Source organism: Pempheris klunzingeri, chromosome 6 (genome assembly GCF_042242105.1).
Source record: "Pempheris klunzingeri isolate RE-2024b chromosome 6, fPemKlu1.hap1, whole genome shotgun sequence".
Classification (NCBI taxonomy): Eukaryota; Metazoa; Chordata; class Actinopteri; order Acropomatiformes; family Pempheridae; genus Pempheris; species Pempheris klunzingeri.
The window spans coordinates 16,571,178-16,592,924 of record NC_092017.1 but is presented as its reverse complement, the minus strand read 5'-3'; positions in this window follow the sequence as shown (position 1 = coordinate 16,592,924).

The window sequence follows — 21,747 nt, the reverse complement described above, 5'->3', positions numbered from 1 at the left end:
ATTTCTGTCAGATATTTTATGTTAGGGGCATTTTTATCCATAAATGTTAATGTATTGAGACTTTGACCTTAGACTTAAAAGACTTAAAAACCCTTACTGGTGGTTTTTAATGGACAACTGAAGATGGCTACATGAAAAAGTTAACAGGAAAAAAAACCTACTTGAACATTATTGATTCTTTAGTATTATTAAAAGAGACCAATATTGATTCTGTTTTAATTTATTTGTAGTCATTTTCTTTTGTCTTTTATTAGGTTACAATTCTGTTTACATTGTGAGCTCCATTTTCTAAAGAGCCTACAGCTGATGCTATATCTGTCATTTATTGTTATACATATCAACCCAATCCATGACTTTAGCACTGTTACATCAACAGGGATATGAACCAGTTTTGGAAGGTACAGACAAATGATGTTGTCTTGCTGACGGGTATAATAAGGGGATAAGAAAACTTTTCTTTTAGTCGTTCTGGAGGGCATGGACAAACAACGTATTTTGACATTTAACGTGGAGGACAACAAGGGGATAAAGGCACACACTAAACAGTCTCTCCTCAGAGAAAAAAATGTGTTTTCTTTCAGTCAGTGTTGGACAATCTGATAAACAGGCTTTTATCATGGTCCGTTTTTTTTAAAACTGTATTGGGGAGGTGTTGATTCAACTCTGGTCATTTCTGAGGCTGTAGTCTGAGGCGTTTTTCAATTGGAATGTATTGTATTTTCAATGTAATATAAATACAAGATCTTGCTACATGTTCACTCACTAACACTGCATTAACATCCAGGAGCCAGGAGCCACAGCACATTGTGAAATAACTGCTGAGTCAATGGTTGTGATCAATATCACTGTCAACCCTCAACAGATATATTGTCTTTTCTGGCTATGTGGCAAATAAAAGCGTTTGTTATTATCTCAATCGTGAAATAGGCGCCTTGCGTAATGTATTTCATCTTTTGCAGGACATCGTCGTGTGCTTCTTATAGCCGTCCTTTCTGATGATGTTAGGTAGTGCACATCACTCAAAGAAAACCTTGATTAAAAGTGAGTCATCATCCTTGGGCACTGGCCTCACTTTAGACTTCCAGTGTCAATGCACTTCCACAGTTGTTCAGTTTGGCTGCTTCTAGGAGCAATTTCACCAAATAATTTTCTTTCCGTTTCCACGTTTTTGAACTGGTACCTGTGACCCGCATAGGCAGCTCTCAAACAAACTAAACTCATTCATTTAAAATTCAATCACACAATTCGCCATTGAAATGAGTCAGCGTACTCTGCTACTCTTGCTTTAATAACAGCAAAGGTAATTTCAGGAATAGATGCTCCTGGGAGCCATTACGCCCTCTTGGCAGGGGTAAATGTAATAAGACAAGTGAGCCTCCAAGTTTGCTGCAGACTGCCAGACAGAGACGTAACTTTGGGGCTTGAGATTATATTGTTCGATAAAGAATAAAGAAGCAAGGTTGGTAGTAACAGGGTGTGGTTGGCACGTCTCAAGGGGAAATCTCAGTTTTCCCCCATTTGCAGTCTGTGGACTGGATAAGATAGAAAGCTGGATACACAGATTTAGTTGGAAAGGAGTTCAGACAGAAAATATCAGATTTCCTTTTTTGGAAATATCTTCTGTTGTTATAAGTTAACTGTTAATAAGTTTACTGTTCACAGATGTGTGAAATTGAGTCGTCATGGTGTCACTTTGTATGTTTACACAGTTTATTGTTAGGTCAATTTACTTTTTTCTTGGAAATACAAAACATTATTTGAAATCCTTTCAGTCAAAATACCACTGGATCAGGAATGTTTTTAATTAATTAGCATGATGGTGTTTGAAAGTCGTCTCTAACACTTGATGATGATATAAAGGCTGGCTTGTTGACAGAGAACACCTGCAGTTTGTGAGGTAAACACATTGATCAAGAAGATCCACCCCCCCACCCCCTAAAATAATAGACAAGTAATGTATTTATCCTGGAGGAAAATTGAATTTTAACAGCAGCAGAAAACATGATAAAAACACAACACACTAGTGAAACCTGACAGAAACTCAATGCCTAGCTATGCTATGAGTCTTTCATGTCCCCTGCGACAACAGACCATAACAGCAGCTTTCCACCTGAACAGCTGCTAAGAAAAACTGGCTCGTCAAAGACAATTTAAATAACATATCTACAAAAACAGTTTGACAGGACTATTACAAATTCTACTTGGACATGACAATCTCAAGTGACTCTTAACAGTCTATCAGCGAATGTCCTCAATAGATAAGTAGAACATCAATCATTTTAGCATCACTGCACCTACATTTACAGGTGTTTATGTCCGACATAAACATTATTATAGAGCCACAAAATGTGCAGAAGGTCGTTGTGGACGGTTGGATCAACAAAACGCAGAACTTAAACGCGGAAGACTTTGATTTGTTTCCCATCTCTCACAATCAATGTTGGTTTCTTTTAGCTTTGACCATTATTGTTTCATAACCATAACCAGGTAGTTATCGCCCCTGACGACAAATGTCTTGTTTTTGAAACGGTGATGTCGTCCTGTTGATATGGATCAGATCAGAAAGCATGAATGTTTGTCGTTCTGAAGGTCAGGCATCAGTGATGTATTTCGTTGTTTATTTTGGAGGGCTTTGTTGCTCTGCATTATTCACCTGTGGTCTCGTCAAACTACTCCTGTAGATACAACTCAGTGTCACCTGAAAAGCTGAGTTGAGCTCAGAGTCTCGGTTGGATTAAACTAAAAAAAAAAACATCACTTTCTTTCAATGTGAGAAACAAGTGATAAGAAGCATAAATGGCAGCTCTGGAAAATGTCAGTCTGATGATAGAGTTGCAGCTCAATTGTATAATCATCGAGCATTTCTTAAAGTAGACTTCCATCACAGTGCATAGTGCAAAGTTTTGTCAGAGAAGTGTCATCTAATATGTTTTATAACGGTCCAGTTATTCCGAACAATGAGGTTTCCTTGAACAAGACACTGAACTAAATGTGAGACAATGTAAAACACTTTGTGCTGCTCTCTGGTTAAAGGTACTATGCAAGGAGAGTCCATTTACCATTGTTTAAATCCCACATCTCTTGATGGTGAACAATGTTTCTGTCTGTTCACACCTCTGCTTTTGAATTAACTACATTAAAGTCACCCACTGCATTTTTAATTTTAATGGGCTATTTAATTTGATTTCTTTAGCGTATTCACAAACTGTATTAAATTAACACACACAAGGATTCTCTGTATATGTAAAATATACACTAATGTGTACTAACTGTAAAGTGATCAGAATGTTATTAGAATATTATAACACAAAAAGTTGCACGTACATTTCTAAGCGAAATGCATGTTCCTTATCTACTAGATAGATAGATAGATAGATAGATAGATAGATAGATAGATAGATAGATAGACAGCCATTAGAGAGATTCCAAAGTCCAAAGTTCCCGAGTTTTTGGAAAGGTGACCATGTGAACATGACCTTACTTGTGTAGCCCCTGCCTGTGTGTCTTGGAAAGTTGTTATCAATCCCTGCATCCCTGATAATGTAAGCAAGTAAACAGTCTCGCTGTAAAAAGTTTTTGACTTCACCTTGAAATTAGAGTTGTATTACATGAATCGCACCCATCACACGCCAATGAACAAGGACAGTGTCAAACAAAATCAGTCCTGAGCTGTAGAGGCAGACAGACACAATCAGTGCCTCTAAATTTCTATATGACTCTACCTTTCATTCACAAATGGCACTTACAACACACACACTTCAAGTCCTGGTTTGGAAATGTAGGGGTGAAAACATCACAAATCATGTGGAGTCAGTTGTCAAATTAGAGGACCTGAAACAGTCTGATTATATGAACAAGCTGCCAATGTGTCATCAGAGCGGTGCAGAAATAAAGAGTGACTTAAAGTAAGTTAAAGCTTGTCAAAGCAGGCCATAGTTTCGGTGGGTGGCTTTCAACTGTCAAGAAGATAGACAATATTAACCTTTTCAGTAGATGATGTTACACTGGTGCAACTGAGGTGATGCACATCTGAACAGCAGCCTGCTTAAAGACCCAGAGGCATCTGTCAGAGTCAGAGAATTTCCCCATACTGAACTAATAATGATGATGATATTGTAAAAAGAATATCAATTTTGCATCAAGTTTACTTTACTTTTTTTATTCCAGTTGACTTCTGTAAGAAATTAAAAGGATTTCCCCGTGGCTGACTATCTACATCTCTGACTTGTACGTCAGATCTAGATGCTTCATGACATTTGCATATGAAACTCTAATTAGAAAACTGTAACTATGAGAAAATGAGTGAGTTTTGCCAATGAATCTGTTTCTACAAGTGATTCTTTTAAGAGGTCCCTTGTATGGTGAATTAGTGGATTTAGCAGATTGGATTTAACAATTTTCAAATCAGTTTTTTCTCTGCACTTTGACCACTGACCACCACCATATGTCTACAGACAGCCACATTCATTTCCCAGGGTAACAAGTCTTGACCCTGATTTCTCAAGAAATTCTCCTTAAAACTTTAAATCCGCTGGGTGATGAGGGAGAGAATTAGGCTGACCAGAACTGCACTGGAATTGGACATGAACTGATGAGAGACCTTGTAGGATGGCTCTAACTTGCAGCATATCCCCCGAGCACACAAAAACCTTGAGGGCTTTGAATTCACATGTCGCTAAAAGTTGCTGACCGTGGCCTTGTACATCCTCAGACTTCCTATTAAAAGCATGATGTCCATGTAAGGGGACACTTGATATGTCTGTTTCAGTAAATGGTCACTGTGCTTGAGGTCAAAGCAAACACACATAATAAACACACACTCATATCATTGAACTGAGTGCATATGCATGACCTGCATATTTTTTTTTACCTCTTTTGTACATAGTATTCTTATTCTTATAATTCTCCTCGTAGTTTTCTTTCAGGATTTTTTTTCTACTTGAATTATTTACATGTAGTGGAGCACTGCGTCTCATTGATGCCTTTGAGGAGAGTCTGCAAAGAGCACAGCTATCCCCATTTTTGCAATTAATCCTGTCTTGCCCGTGTCTATTCCACCTTCCCTATTTCACCTTCTTTAAGTTTTTGAACAACGAGGTAGGAAAATATATTGTACAACCTAATTCCTGTGATGTATACTGAGACCTTAAGGAGGGCCATGTGGATTAACACTGGACATGCATTTGGGTTCTTTCTCCTGAATTTTGCTTTACAAAGCCCTTGCTGCTCGCACTCAGCAGCATCACACATTAACACATATAATGTTGGTATAAAATGCTGAGTTAATCTGAAAATATTTTTGTTTATAGACCTGGAAATAAATTCTTTAAATGTATACTACATTTATGTATTGTGTACACAGTTGCTGGGAATGAAAACATGGATTTAAACCAACGAATGTGTTGCCTGTTTGGGGCAATACTGATTGCTTGGCTTCTGGTATCACTGCTTGCAACATAGTCGAGAACTGCTCACCCACTCGACCTCACACTTGACACTGGACTCCCTTGGGTCCTCAGCATTACACCTGCCAAGTGTGATGTCAGTTGGATGAACACTTCTTGAGATCTCTATGCACATCTGAGGTAGAGAGGTCGCCATATAGTAGAGGCGGTATTTGCAGTTGCCATATTAGAGAAGTCAGGGTCTTTTCTTAGCATTTCACACCCAAACAACTTCACTGTTTGGGCGCACTGCACTTCCTTGAGTCCCCAGACAAGCACCTGCCAAGTGTGTTGTAGATTGGATGAACAGTTGTTGAGAAAAGTGAAGAACACAGTCTTTGCCAATGAAACAAACATGGTTGGTTTGAGTTTTGTCAAACTTATGTTATGCAGCTGAGAATGTAGATTAGTTTTTGCAGTGCAGTCAGACACTGATTCAAACACTTATCTCTGAGAAATGACAGTCAGCTACTGAGAGCATTGCATCCATGAGCTCCGCTGTTGGAAAATTAAACCTTGAAGACACTGAGCAAGAAATGTCGTTGCAATAACTGCTGCCAATGGAGTTAAGTCTATGCTGAGTACTCATGCTTTCTTATAAAGTCACTGCAGTTTTCTTGTGAAGGTTTGTGTTGTCCTTCACTAAACAGTTTCCTCCAGAGTAATCTCAGACGATTCATAGGATAATCATGAGATTGTTGATGTTAGCATGATATACAGTGCATCCAGAAAGTATTCAGACCTCTTCACTTTTTCCACATTTTGTTATCTTACAGCCTTATTCCAAAATGGATTAAATTCTTTTTTCCCCTCATCAATCTACACACAATACCCCATAATGACAAAGTGAAAAAAGTTTTTTAGAAATTTTTGCAAATGTATTAAAAATAAAAAAACTGAAATATCACATGTACATAAGTATTCACTCCCTTTGCTATGACACTCAAAACTGAGCTCAGGTGCATCCTGTTTCCACTGATCGTCCTTGAGATGTTTCTACAACTTGACTGGAGTCCACCTGTGGTAAATTCAATTGATTGGACTTGATTTGGAAAGGCACACACCTGTCTATATAAGGTCCCACAGCTGACAGTGCATGTCAGAGCAGAAACCAAGCCATGAAGTCAAAGGAATTGTCTGTAGACCTCAGAGACAGGATTGTATCGAGGCACGGATCTGGGGAAGGGTACAGAAAAATCTCTGCAGCATTGAAGGTCCCGAAGAGCACAGTGGCCTCCATCATTCGTAAATGGACGAAGTTCAGAACCACCAGGACTCTTCCTAGAACTGGCCGCCCGTCCAAACTGAGCAATCGGGGGAGAAGGGCCTTGGTCAGGGAGGTGACCAAGAACCCGATGGTCACTCTGACAGAGCTCCAGCGTTACTCTGAGGAAATGGGAGAACCTTCCAGAAGGACAACCATCTCTGCAGCACCCCACCAATCAGGCCTTTATGGTAGAGTCAGTAAAAAGCACATGACAGTCCGCTTGGAGTTTGCCAAAAGGCACCTAAACAACTCTCAGACCATGAGAAACAAGATTCTCTGGTCTGATGAAACCAAGATAGAACTATTTGGCCTGAATGCCAAGCGTCACGTCTGGAGGAAACCAGGCACCGCTCATCACCTGGCAAATACCATCCCTACGGTGAAGCATGGTGGTGCTCCAGAGCGCTCAGGACCTCAGACTGGGGCGACGGTTCACCTTCCAACAGGACAACGACCCGAAGCACACAGCCAAGATAATGAAGGAGTGGCTTCAGGACAAGTCTGTGAATGTCTTTGAGTGGCCCAGCCAGAGCCCAGACTTGAACCCCATTGAACATCTCTGGAAAGACCTGAAAATAGCTGTGCAGCGACGCTCCCCATCTAGCCTGACAGAGCTTGAGAGGATCTGCAGAGAAGAATGGGAAAAATACCCCAAATGCAGGTGTGCCAAGCTTGTAGCATCATACCCAAGAAGACTTGAGGCTGTAATCGCTGCCAAAGGGCCTCAACAAAGTACTGAATAAAGGGTTGAATACTTATGTACGTGTGATATTTCAGTTTTTTATTTTTAATACATTTGCAAACATTTCTAAAAAACTTTTTTCACTTTGTCATTATGGGGTATTGTGTGTAGATTGATGAGAAAAAAAAAGAATTTAATCCATTTTGGAATAAGCCTGTAAGATAACAAAATGTGGAAAAAGTGAAGGGGTGTGAATACTTTCTGGATGCACTGTATCAATTAGCTGCATTATTTAATCTGAACAAAGACAACATCCTGCCACTAAGTCACAGCGGGTAGATTTGAGACATCAGGCTTCACATTCACTGTGGGGAAGATGAAAAATGAGTGAGATTCACAAGGACGTTAAGCTCCAGCATTATGGATGGATGAGACTGAAATCTGAAATGATTCCCTTCAGGACGAAACGGAACATGTTGTGAATCATCTGATTAACCGTGCTGAGAGACAAAACAAGTGACTGTTAACATGTTACTTTTTTCTATTTATCCATACACACAGTACCAATGTGGCATTGCTACAAGGTTGTATCTGTGTGTAGGAGTTGAGTCTGTTAACTGGTGTGAGGGATTATTTCTGTGTGTGTGTGTGTGCAGGTTTCCTCCTGCTTATTTTCTCACTTCTTTGTCCTCTTTGATGTTGTTGCTGTTCAGACATGCAGCTCGCCGAGCAGATGCTCTTCCTGTCTTCCCACACTTTCACTTACCCCTCCCAGAATTCCACAGGGCACTGGAGAGTTGTGTACGTTATATTTTGTTTTTCAGCACTTCCGTTAATTCATTTTCCAGTTGAAGGATTAGGTCATGACTACAGTTTAAACGATCAGTCAGTTAACTGAGGAATAATCTGCAACTATTTTCAATGAATTTTTATTCGATTGTTGGTCAGACAAAACAAGCAATTTGATATAATTACCTTGGACTTTTTTTTCATTTTTCACAATGTTCACATTCTGGACCAATCGATCAAGTAAATAATTGAGGAAATAACTGGCAGATTAATCTATACTGAAAGTAATTGTTAGTTGCAGCCCTTTTCATGGCGCAGAACCTTTGACATTTGCTGGACTTGCAATTTTCATCAGTCCAGTACTCAGATCCAAACCCTGTCTGGAAATAATGCCATGAAATTGAATTTTAAACTGTTCTGTTAACGTTTGAGTGAGCACAAAGAGAGAGAAGCTCACTCACAAGAGCTGGTTGAAGCAGATGAAGATTGCTGCCTTGAGAGCAGGTTATTTGTCATTGAACAAAACAATGAAAGAGACAAGAGTTACAATCACCAGAGCTGATTTTGTCCCTTTAGTTATCGACAAAGCCTTACATAATATAGATTCCATGATCAGTGCCTGCCTTTCATTTAGAATCAATTATCAACATGTATTTTTGTATTATGTTATCTACACTGCATCTGTGTACTATTTTTACCTTAAAATAACAGCTTCACATTCATTTTAATGGTGCACTGACTTGTTATAGGGAAAATGGCGCCTCTTTCATTCCCCCACTGTTGTTGCACTATGTAGGGCAGAACGTGAACGATCTCCCATGAGAAGTGTGCAAATCTTTACGGCACTACGTCACACACCATCAAGGTCTATGGGTCTACATTTCTTTGGGTGCAGACATTTTTAATTTTCCTTTGCTCCCTGGCCTGGATTTATTGAAGTCTGTTCTCCTTTGAGTATTCAATTAAAATCAAAGGTGCCAGCATCCTGTAATTACCACTTTGTGGCTGCAGGGGTCGGTGATGCTGCCCACGGTCTCAATTTGCAACCAATGGTTGTTGCTTTAAAAAAAAATAGTTCAGCCGATTTTACGTTATTTTAATGGTTCCTGTTTGTGTTATAATTATGTTTTGTTGATTTTGTTAACAGATGAGGAAAGAATTAAAAGCATTTTCATATTTCTCAACGTGAGGTATTGAAATAAAGTATTGTTTTAGGATGTATAGGCACAAAAATTCAAGATGATACCAAGTCCTACCTTCACCTGGACTTTCAGCTCAATTCACCCAATAGGCCTTTTTCACAGCAGACATTCTGACTTGTCCCAGTAGGAAAAGCACAGTTAATAACATTAACGATGGCTCTGTCCCAGTAAGCTGTGACAGTGAGCCAGCGTGCACAATGCCAGCACCCTGAAACTAGAGCAGCTAAATGGAATTCAGCCATTATTAATTTGATTATCTACACCTATGCTTTTCCTGCTGTGATAAAGCAAAATGTCCTCTGAGAAAAAAGGCAATAACATCCATTATGAAAAAACAAAAACTGGCCTTACTGCTTGTGTGCAGCTAATGTTTAGCTATGTTTTTTAATGTGATTTTAATACTGCCTAATAGGACAAAGCAAAAAAATATCTGATTTAATGGCTAAAAATATACATAAATACACATAGACAAGAGCTATTAATCCGTAAACCACCACAAACCATCACAGCTTTACACATAACATATTTCACGTCTCATAACAGAAATTGTGTATTGCTGCAAGGCGACTCATCTGACCCCACTCTCCCCTACTTACTGAGTATCTCAAGACAATAACATTAGCATCAACTGTTTTAATTTACAGCCTCCTAAGCAAGCAACTCTGTGGCCAACAGTGTTTATACTGAGCAGTCATAAATAACACTTATCTGTGTCACTTTGGAGCGTGAAGTAGAGCAGGGTAAAAATAGCCTGAATGCTCAGCAAACACTGTGGGGTTTGAAAACTTGAAAATACAGAGCAAAAACAACCTTCTCAGCCTCATTATGTGACTGAAGCAATGAAGCTATATTGACCCTGCACACTGATACTAACAGCTATTAATTTCCTGTTGTCAGCCGTCCGCACAGCCATTCGCCTTCACTTCTCATTAGCACAGCCTTTCAGTCAGGAATGAATTAGGGAAATTACAGGCTTTGGAAGAATTTCATTTTGTTGTACAGCACCTAAGTAATGAATACATGTAAAGCAAAATAAATGAGCGCAACGACAGGCAGAAAAAAATCAAACGAAGACCACTATATATAAATACACATCTATAGATGAAGTAATGAATGCACGCACACGTGCTCACACATGAAAATAAAGGTGCATTTAGGCAGATAGATATATGGTCACCACAGCTTGCACTTGGCTCATAAACTAATAATGAGTTGATGATAACATTAATTTGTTGATACTGGCTTTTAATGAGGTTTCTCTCTGTTCAAAGCTGCATAAAAGCCTGCAGCGGCATTCATTTTTCTCACACTATAGATTTGTTCATGCTGATGCTCATTAAATTGTTTTGATAATTAAAACATTTAAAGTTTAATCTCTCCCAGACTTTGTGGAGTTATTAATCATTGTCTCATATCAAATATCAGGAAGTAAGTGACATGGCTGGTATTAGTCTAGATTTTTCTTGTTGTTAACGAATCCCCTGACCAAGAGACCAAATCCAAAGGTCCATCTGTTCCTCTTAAACTGGATTTATTTATATTCAAGTGGTTAGATAACTATGGCATAGGCTTCTCCAGTCAACACTAGACGGACGAATCGTGATCAGGCCGTCTAACTAATCTGACTAAAAATAAACTACAGTGCCTGTGTTCATCTTAGCGAAAGAAAATGTCAGCCGGTGCAACAGCAAGGCTCAGTTACAAAGATATATCAGGCTTTTGCTACACAGACAACATAAATTAGTGGGATGAATTTTAGTTTTTTTTTAATTCATTGATAATAAAGAAAAATATACAATATCACTAAACTAAAAAATGTTTACAGTAAAAAGAACAGCTTTAGCGTTCAGTAGCCCACAAGTCAAACCCTATGGCACATATGACATGACACTCAATTAGGCACAAACCAGATTAAATCAAACAAAACATAGGCATGTACCTGGTCACCCTCCTGACACATACACATGACACATGTCAGAGTCAAGGTCTGACCGGTCTCATCTCTGGATGTGAATAAGAAACGTTAACCTCCATCTGAGGTCACAACGCTGCTCCCTGCCTTCCCTTTGTCATTGTTTTTTCAGAGGGAGAATAATTGAATAGAAGCAAGATCTATAAGACAATATTGTTCAGCTTCCTCAGAGGTTGTCTCCGAAAGATTTTTATGAGGTTGTGAAGTTGATGAAAGCTATGACTGAATGTGAGGAGCAGTTTAGTGCCAGCCTCCCTCTCAAAGTGACTCCTTTTATATAAGCAGCCTGCTGATTATTCTGTATAACACTGTGAAATCGCCCACACAATTTCAGATAATTGCTGTACAATAATAGGTGAGGTAATAGGTGGTCATTGTGGAAAGATTCAAGTTTCTGTTTCTAACTGATAAAACCAGTCCTGCTTTATTCCTCCTCTTTCCTCCCACTTTATTGCCCTAACCTAAATATTGCTGCAGGGTTTCTGGGATATTGGCTTTGTCTTTGTTTGCTTTCCTTTAGAAAGAACAATAAACCTCCTGTTGTCACACTTCCAACTTCAACATATACAGGAAGAACAGAAATGCATTTGCTGCTGAAAAAATGTGATTTACTACTAAACTCATTAACTTCAAGCTCACATGGGATAAACAAGAGTGACGGTGTTGCTGCTATTCAGGGGCAGCATGCCGTCTTCTGGTGAGACCATATTAGTAATATTGGAAAAGCCATTACATCTTGAGGGTAAACTGAATTATAGATGCAGGGTGGTCGATGTATTATGTAAACTGCCATTACTGAGAAAAAACTCCAAGTCAATAGACCATTTCAAAAACATAAAAACCACAGATCATAAATCAGCTGCAATGTAATCTGACTACTTAATTTGTTAGCCCCAATCTAAGTATATGTTTCTGCTGTATTAACATTTCATCTGTGCCTTGTCTTTGAAGACTGAAGATTTTTGGAAGCACATTTAACCAAAACCTCAGTAATATATTCATTTGGGTTTCAGTTTGTCAGCTGGTCAATGCTTTGGTCCCAAACTACAACTACTAGCCAGATTTTTTTCTACATTTTTTTAGGACATTATTGCTGTAGTACAATATTATATTAAACAGCCTTTACAAGTTCAAATATCTGGGAGTAAACATTCACAGAGACCTGACATGGGCCACCCACACCACTACAGTCATCACTGCCTCAAGATATTTGGCCTGAGGCCCCAAAGCCTCAGGGACTTCTACTGGGGGACCATAGAGAGCCTGCTAACTACGGCAGTTTCACCAACATGGACTGCAAGGTGCTGGGTGCGAGCTACCCAGTCTGCAGGAACTATACACTCAGCGTTTCTTCAGGAAGTCCCAGTGGGTCATTAAGGACCCAACACACCCACACGACTCACTGCTGCCCTAAGGACAGATACAGGACTCTAAATACACATTTACCCAGAGAGACCTCTAGTCTGTGTCCTGCATCAAGGAAACATGACAGGAGGCTCCAATACATCTTATGCTTATCATCTGTGATATTGGCACATACAATACAAACAATACTAATGAGGAACAGGTGAAAAGACTTAACTAGCAAAGGAGCTGATAGGTTGGGGAAACACAGGGAACAGGGCAGGGCTAACGAAGGTGATGCATGGCAGGTGAGGAGGGAAAGAGACAACGAACACACACACACACACACACACACATATTTAAATCCACTAATACAGTTACAACATTAAAGTGATGAACACATGATTACATCAATAGTTATACTCCAATAATATATCATTCTGAAGAGGGCTACTACTTTTACTTTTGGTACTCAGAGTATATTTTGATGATAATACTTTTTTACTTACTTTTTACCAGATTTTGAATGTAGAACTTTTACATGTGACAAGATATTGTGTATGGTGTATTGCTATTTTTTACTGATGTAATTTATCTAAATATGTCTTCAACCTCTGACCAACTGCAACAGAAAAGTAGTTAAACAATATAAGTCACATAAGCATTTTTCAGTATAATAGATACTATTTCATTACTATTTCATTTCATTACTAATTAATGGTCTTAATTAAAACTAAATAAATTCCATCAAGCCACTTTTCCAGGCACCATATTTAAATAAATTTAAATGATAAATTAGTAATTTTTGAATCATTTCATTTTCATTCTTGGTCTGTGATCAGAAAGGCAGAGCCTGCACCTATCATATGGTTGGGAGCAGCGGAACAGGTAATGAGAAAGCAGAGGCAGAGTGCTATTATAAAGATGTATGTGGTTGGATTTGGCCCGTTAGTGATGAGGCAGCGCCAAGCACAGTGGAGGATGCAAAGCTCCTCATTTCCAAAGCCATTCACAGGGCACATCACTGCACCCAGTCACAAGGAAAAACATCAAATTCGTATGACTTTTGGGCATCCAATTTAAATGTACAGCTGACTGATAAAAGGCGACATGTTGAGTGCTTTTGTTTTAGGAGCAGAGCTGGAGGGAAAAATGACACAAAATGCAAAATAATCTCAACTCAAAGAAAACAGCTGTGATGTAGCACTGAGCGATATTTGTCTTACAATTGTATTAGTGTCTACAGTGCTTCCCTGGAGAATATGGCTGTGGTAAAATGCAGTCATGATTAGGCTATTATTTTGCTGTCTTTTACTGCGTTCCTGTGTAATGGTCAACAGGGAGCTATTACCACAATGTTTTACGATGTTTCCATTCTTTTTGTTACTGAATTCGAATAAGCGTGTGTTCAAGTGTGTTCAGCGGTCTTTGAACAACCTCAGATTTTGCAGTGTACATCCTTGAACATGTTGCACTCATTTGTTTTTATTAATTCATGAACTGCTCCATCATCAACATGCAAATGTCGTTCAGGAAGGGCCATTGATCACACATGGTGTTAAGCCTGTGGATCAACTAGAGAGATCTGATGTTTTATTGAGGGCTTGATCATTAACACACAGTAGGTGTGTAGTCAGCTACAGAGAACAATGGACCACACTGAATTTTCTTTTTCAAAATTATACATTGCAACACATTTTTGGTGTGTTAATCTGTCGGTCAGTGCACCACTTTGGTTCAGACTGAAATATTTCAGCAGCTATTGCAATTTTCTGCAGACACTCATGACCCCCTGAGGATAAACCCTCTCTGCCTTTATTGACTTTTTTCCTCCAGTGACAACATTAGGTCACTGTTTTCACTTATCCTGTGACCTCAACACCTACTGGATAGATTGGCACAAAATGTGATACAGACAATCATGTCTCCCAGAGGATGAATCCTAATTACTTTGGTGATCACCTGACCACCACAAGGTTTACATCTGTAGTTTGGAGTCAAATTTACCAACAACTATTGGATTCACTGCCCTGTTGTCTCACAGAGCTCTTAAACTCTTAGTCTTGCTCTTTTATGCATACATATACATATACATATCGGCAACATAGACAATGTTACCATAACAACGAACCAGTGCCGTGGAGTCAGTGTCAACCTGTTGTGCTTCCTGAGAGCAGCAGAGTAAAAGTGTTTACTTTACACTAATTCTATTAGATACCCGGCAGACAAATATCACAAGAGGGCGAACAAAGTCCCACATGAGTCGTGTCTTCATTCCAGGTTTGTTTGGTGTCGCTGTTATCTTGATGTTAAATGATACAAGGTCATAAAAAGCTTTATTGACAGGCTAATAAAAAAGACAAACAGAGCCTTTTAAGCATAACCTTGCAAGGTGCCCTCTTGTGACTGTAAATGAACACACACACAAACACACACATAAACACACACATAAAAACACACATACACGTCCCTTACTCTTCTAAAGGAGGAAGCGTATGCCAGGTTACCATTTAACCCTTTCATGCATAGAGGTCACTATTGTGTACAGCTATTCAAAAGCTGTTTTCTTCTTGTATATGCATGAGTTTTGATGGCATAGTTGCACATCAGCCACTACAGTGGATGCTACTGCATCATCTCATACACTGCTACCCAGTGCCAAGCCATTGTACGTGACAAAAAAAGAGTGAAACCAAGATGGTTGACAGACAGCCAGAAACACCAAGTTGCTCATTTTTCTCTGTTCAAACCTTCTATAAAAAGAGACCCTTGCAGGTAAGAAAAATATGGTGACATCAAGTAACATCCCATGTCCACTGAATTGTACATCATGCATCACTAGCTATATTTCAACTACTGGACATATTCATAAAATATGGGTTGAAAAAAGAAGTTCAAATCTTGTTTTTCATGCCTAAAGATGAATAAAAACACTTGGCTCCTTACTGAGGTTATTGTAATTCATGCATGAAAGGGTTAAAAATTTGTTTCAATTCAGAATAACTGTGATAACCACAATAGCTTCTTTTTGCATTGTTGGCACTTTATTGTAATTATTTTCTATGGTATTTATTATCATTGTAAATTGTTGTTTTATTGCAGCCATGGGAACAAGTACAAAAAGATATGCAATATTCTATTTAACCTGTCAAAGCATTGGCTTGTTGATATATGAAATATTAAGATTTTAATTGAAAGTCTCTCTATTGCACCATGCAATCCAGGTAAATATCAGGCCATTTGTTCTTCCCCTCAAATTTTGGAAAATGTATCACTTTGTCAAGCAACCTGGCAAAAGCAATCTACTATTTCTGTTTTTCAACCTTTTGTTCCAAAATATTTGCATTTTTGTTTCCACTTATCTGACGTGAGATTTTTCATGAATGTTATGCACTGTTGTATGATTTATGGAAAAAAATCAATAGCCATGCAATAAATAAGCAGTGACATTTTGTGAACATATCATCAGACCAAGGAGCGTAATATGTATAATCAATATCAGCCTGAGCCAACATTAGAGAAATCCTTGTACTGAAAATTGTTCTCTTTATCTAAAGCACCTCTTTGTAAGTGGTATAGATTTAATAAAAGCTTTATAATGGTTGCTAAATTGATTCTCTTCATCAACCTACCTCTTGAAGAAGTGTCACACAAATATTCAGCATTTTCGGTGTGTATCCACAACACATCAGTGAGTGTTTTTGAAGCTACTGGTTTATTCAGAGGGTGATAACTTGATAACATGTTTTCTAGGATACAGGCTTGGCTGCAAAAGTGAGTGAACTATTGATCAGAGATTAGCGTTTTTGCAGGACAGGAATTACTAAACAGGTGCGGGGTGGATTTATGGCTTCATTAGTTTGTGTTTGGACAGCAGAGAGCAACAGTAACAAACAGCAGGGTAGAAACTGATAGGGGTCCCTCAAAGACTGACCATGTTCTCCCCATGTTAATAAAAAAATAACTCAGGTAAAAAACTGAGAGAAAAACAATTTGGGCATTGAAGTAGTGAATATTAATGAGTTTAATGATATGATAAGTCTATGTATCAAATTGTGACAGTAATAAGGACATTTAAAGCTGAAATGATCTACAGCACGTGTTCACACTTCAGATTTGAACACTCCTGTGTCTGTGTGTATTCTGCTCCTCTAGAAGTCACATCTCTGTTCACTTACAATGAAGAAGCAAGCTTCGAAATGTTTCCGTTCCATCCTGATTGTCAGTCAGTGACAGTATCTCCCCACGCATACACCAGCATCGCCATGTTCACGGCCATAACGGATGAATTGCCTGAGGACATACTTCCAAGCGTTTCCCACTGCAATCCTAGTAATTGTGTTCCGGGACACGGACACTGCGGGATCCTCTCTGCAGACAGCAGGCGACCTTTTGACTCTTCCTGGTGATTGTTTACCTGAGGATACTTAGTCCTCACACAAAGCACAGTAGCATTTTGTCTTGCCTCATTCCCTCAGCACACGGTCTGTGAACAAAGAGCTTGTGCATACATCCAAAGTGTGCATTTAAAGAAAAAGCGAGGTAAAGTGGAAGCATCCATCACAAACCTGATTAATTCACTTAAAGTCATGCCTCCGCTCCTCTGTGAGAGGCCCTTGAGGAGCAATTATGTCATTTAGAATAAACAGACATTTATCACTCTTATAATAACGGTGTATGGAAGGAGAGCATTAAAGAAACAATAGCAGAAGTGGTCCACCAGCATCCCTCAAGACAACAGTCCAAACAATAGAAAAGTCAATGCAAAATGCGAGTCACTTTTTGTGATATAGCTCCGTTAAATCAGTGGCCTTCCTGGTGAAGATACGATTGATAAAACTGATGCAGCTGTGTGAGCACTAGACCAACAAAACATGACACCTCCTAAATTATTGAAACAGTGCTACCTCGCCGTTAAGATAATTTGCTTCTAAATTTAGGGAAATAACCTCATCTTTGGGGTTGTAATGGGTAAATTTTATGCGGCACTGGCCCTGCACATTGCTGATCATTATCACAGAGAGACATTTCGTCTTAACAAGAAAACAGGAACAGGCTACAATTTCAAGCAGCTCATTTGGAGTGCCAACCCAGCATGTTTTCATCTGACAAATTTAAAATAGCCATTTAAAACTACATCCCACTCACCTTCTCAAGCTAGATAAGATGTGTATTATGGTTTTATCTGTTTGAGCACACTCAGACACAGAGTTTTCCCGTGAGTTTTATGTCTATAAGTCATATTAACACACCAATATAGCACAATATGTCATACCGCAGAAGTGCTTCTCTCTATGCTTTCCTCATGGAAAAATATACATCCCCAGTCTATTGAGCTTAACAGCAATGAATAATGGCATGATAAAGCCTTTTAATGGGCCCGCTAGAGTTTATCAGACGCAGACAGTGCTCTTACTCAGCAATAAAATGTCTACATGATGTGCAGAGTCCAAAGACACAGCCAGGTGATCTTCACAATTCATGACTAACTGAATTAATGCCTCAAAATTAGTCACAGGTGTCATCTATAAGGCAGTGGAAATGCCTTTCACCTTTTATTTACTGAGAGCACACTCTGTGAGCACCTGGGCTCTTTTTCTATGTCCAACTTTCACCTAAAAACTGAGACACAGTTTAGTATCGTGAGCTACTGGGCAGATTAAACATCGGAGCACTTGGGGCCTCGTATATCTTGCTTCAGGCTTATCTGACTGGAGTTGTAGTTACTGTACAGCTTAGAAAATCTCCTCAGCAGCACTTGAAACCAGGCACCATTTAACCCTTCCTCATCCTCGACTCCCCTACAACTGGGAGACATGATTACTGACAATAAAATACAATTAATGCTTCTTTTTATCCAAATCTGTGACTGCTCAACAGGAGGCTGCTGCACCAGAATGCAAACATGTACTTTAAGTTTTCACTTAAAACTCTGAAGAATATTCTTTTGAGAAGATCACCACACTAATGACAAAGCAGCTAATGACAAATCAGGCAAACAACTTCTGTTGATAGTTTTAAGAGGAAGCTCAAGACTTATTTTTATGATCTTGCGATTAATTTTACCATTTTAACAATATTGCTGTTGGTTATCTTGTTGTTTTAACCCTGGAGAACCCACGGGGTCAAATTTGGCCGCTGTTAATTGCTGCAAAATGAACAAACATAAAAAAAATAGTCAAATTTAACTTCAAAAACCCAGAGTGCCACTTCTGACCCCTGCATAGAGACACTTAGTGGATGAATATTGAACTGACATGAGCCAGAGTGGTAGTGACAAGATGACTGACCACATGCCGTTTTGTTGATCTGGAACCCTACCCAAACAAAATCGTCTTCTCAGCAAACCAGTGGTTGGTAAAATTGTGTATTTTTTGTTAATCTATTTAGTATTAGCTTGCAGAATGCCTAGAAGTACGTTTTATATTCTTTTTGGATAAATTAGCAACTCTGAGCTAGTTCAAAAAACGATGGGCCAAAAATGACCCTCTGGGTGTATGGGTTAAAAAATGTCGGGTCAAAAATGACCCTTTGGTTCTTTGAGTGACTTTGTAGATGGAGAATGGTGACAGTCCTGTACTTGAAATAAATTCATTTGTATAATATATTTTACTGAGTTACCTCGGTAGTACAGGGCCAGAGACTAATACTTATAATAACTATAATAATATAATAACTTATTACTTATTTTATATATAAACATATATATAATAAGTAAATTTCGGTCGATGTGCTGTGTGCAAGGACCTCAAAACTGAAATGCACTGTGAAAAATGTGCAGTTCCTCTCTGCATCAACAAAAAAATAAATTGACTACCACAATGTCTAGTGTGAGTTCCTCTCTCTAGCAGAACAGATTTTTTGATAAGCAAAGACCCATGGTGTTAGTTTTTTGGCCTTGTGTTCTTGTTTCCATTGGCCAAAGTGTGTTTGTACATTTGAAATCCAGTTCTAACATGCAACAAATAAAGCAAAAAAAACATTGTTAAATGTAGCTGTGTGGTTAACTGATTATTTTCCTAAGTTTAAAATAGTTTGCATTGACAGTGTTTGTTATTGTGATTCTTTGAAATGATACGCCTAAAGCCCAATGGGTCAAATTTGGCCCAGGGAATAAAGGGTTAAAATTGAAAAAGTGGATATGTTGGTGTTCAGTGAACTTATAGCAGTCATTTAATGCATAGTTCATAATTTTCCAAAGAAGAAAAGGGTTCTTGGGTTCTCCAGGGTTAAGAGAGTTTTAAGAATTATCTTAATGAACTTGTCCTCAATTGACTTGAACTTTTTAACATCATTGTTTATATGATTTTATTGTTCTTATTTATTGACACATTTTTCTTCTTATGTCTTTTAATACCTGTGTTTTATGTTCTGTTTTTGTTTAATAATAATAATAATAATAATAATAGTCGTTGTACTAGTAGTAGTAGTATGAAGAAGACGAAGAAGAAGAAGAATATGGTTGAACAAATGACCTTACTAGTAGGGTAGATCCAGTATTGTTACACTTCATGTGTTATTTTTCATTGTTTTTAATAAATTAGATACAATGCATAATGGCACTGCTTGTTGTGTATGTAATATGTAGCATATATTAAATACAATATGCACTGATAGTACTGTATAGCACTATCAAACAAAAACGGCCAGAAACCTCAATCTCATGAATCACACCTCTGAACAAAATGTATTATTACAATTGGAATGATTCATCTACATAGTGTTTAGTAGCACATTGTTCCTTTTATTGGCCTGTAAGAAACAAATTGCACAAGCAACAAACAAAAGAAGCCTACACATGCTTTGAAAGGGCCAGCAGCATTGAACAGCGTTCACAGTGTTAAAAACATTCAAAGCTGAAAAACAAGCACAACATTCTCAGTTAAATTATCATTCTCATACATCAAGCAATTTCTACACAGAAAACAAGACTCGTCTGGATGTAAAATAACATTTAGAACGCCACATTCAGCAGATAAAATGTCTTTTCTGTCTTTTGTTAAAGGAAAATAAAGATTAAAGCCAATTTTGCCTTTATCTAATAATTCTCCATGAAGTGTGACAGTAAAACCCCCATTTCTCAGTTTTTCTGAATATATTGCCTGACTCAGCCTAACCAGAGTTCATTCAGGGGGCACACTACTTGTAAAACACCAGCTACTCCACTTGCATCAGTTAATAATTAGTATTATGGTGAAGATGTATAAATATTTAATAAGAAAACATGCTTCAGCAGCTGCAAAAGCCCAACACATTTTGAAAAAATATGTTCATATACTTTCATAGAATTACAACAGTACACTACCACATAAGCCAAGAACACATCAATGAAAATAAATCAAAAGTGCACTGCATGTTGGAGTCAAGTAGTAGACAAAGACACAAAGTACTAAAAGGACACTTTGATTGATAGGTAGATATTTTCCTGTTACGTAAGCCTATCTATGACAGATATGTCAAAATATCTGAGGGAAAAATGCAAAAAGGTTGCAAAACGTACAGCACTTCTCACCTGAACACGTGATGAGGGAGACAAAAGCACTGACAAAGGTACAGTAGCTGTGTGAAGGAGTGAAGATAGCCCTCATCTGAGAATCGTGTCTCAGAGTTCAGAGTTTGGGGAAATTTCAGTCAGAGCGCAGAGATTTGTTGTTCACCATTCATAGGCAAAGGCATTATGTGAACAAAAGATAAGAGGATGGATATCTGTACACATTCAGTATTTATTTACATTCATCAGTGAAGCCTCGGCTAGCGGGCCAAACCTGTTTGCACTGTACCATGTGCACATGGGACATTGTCATGTGCTCTTTAAAGAGACTTGAGAGACACTTTACTTGCTGTTCCTACCAGGTTGTTCCTTGCCTTTTAACGTTGACACTTCCAGATGACACTTAATAATGACTTTTTGTTAAAACTGGGTTTCCAAGCAAAGCTTAAGATCACAGTTTTACATAAGTGAAACTGCCACAAGGAAACTTTGCATGGTGGCACATTGCCAAAGGATCAGCATGTACCTTATCAGTGAACTGCTCACGGTAACCAAC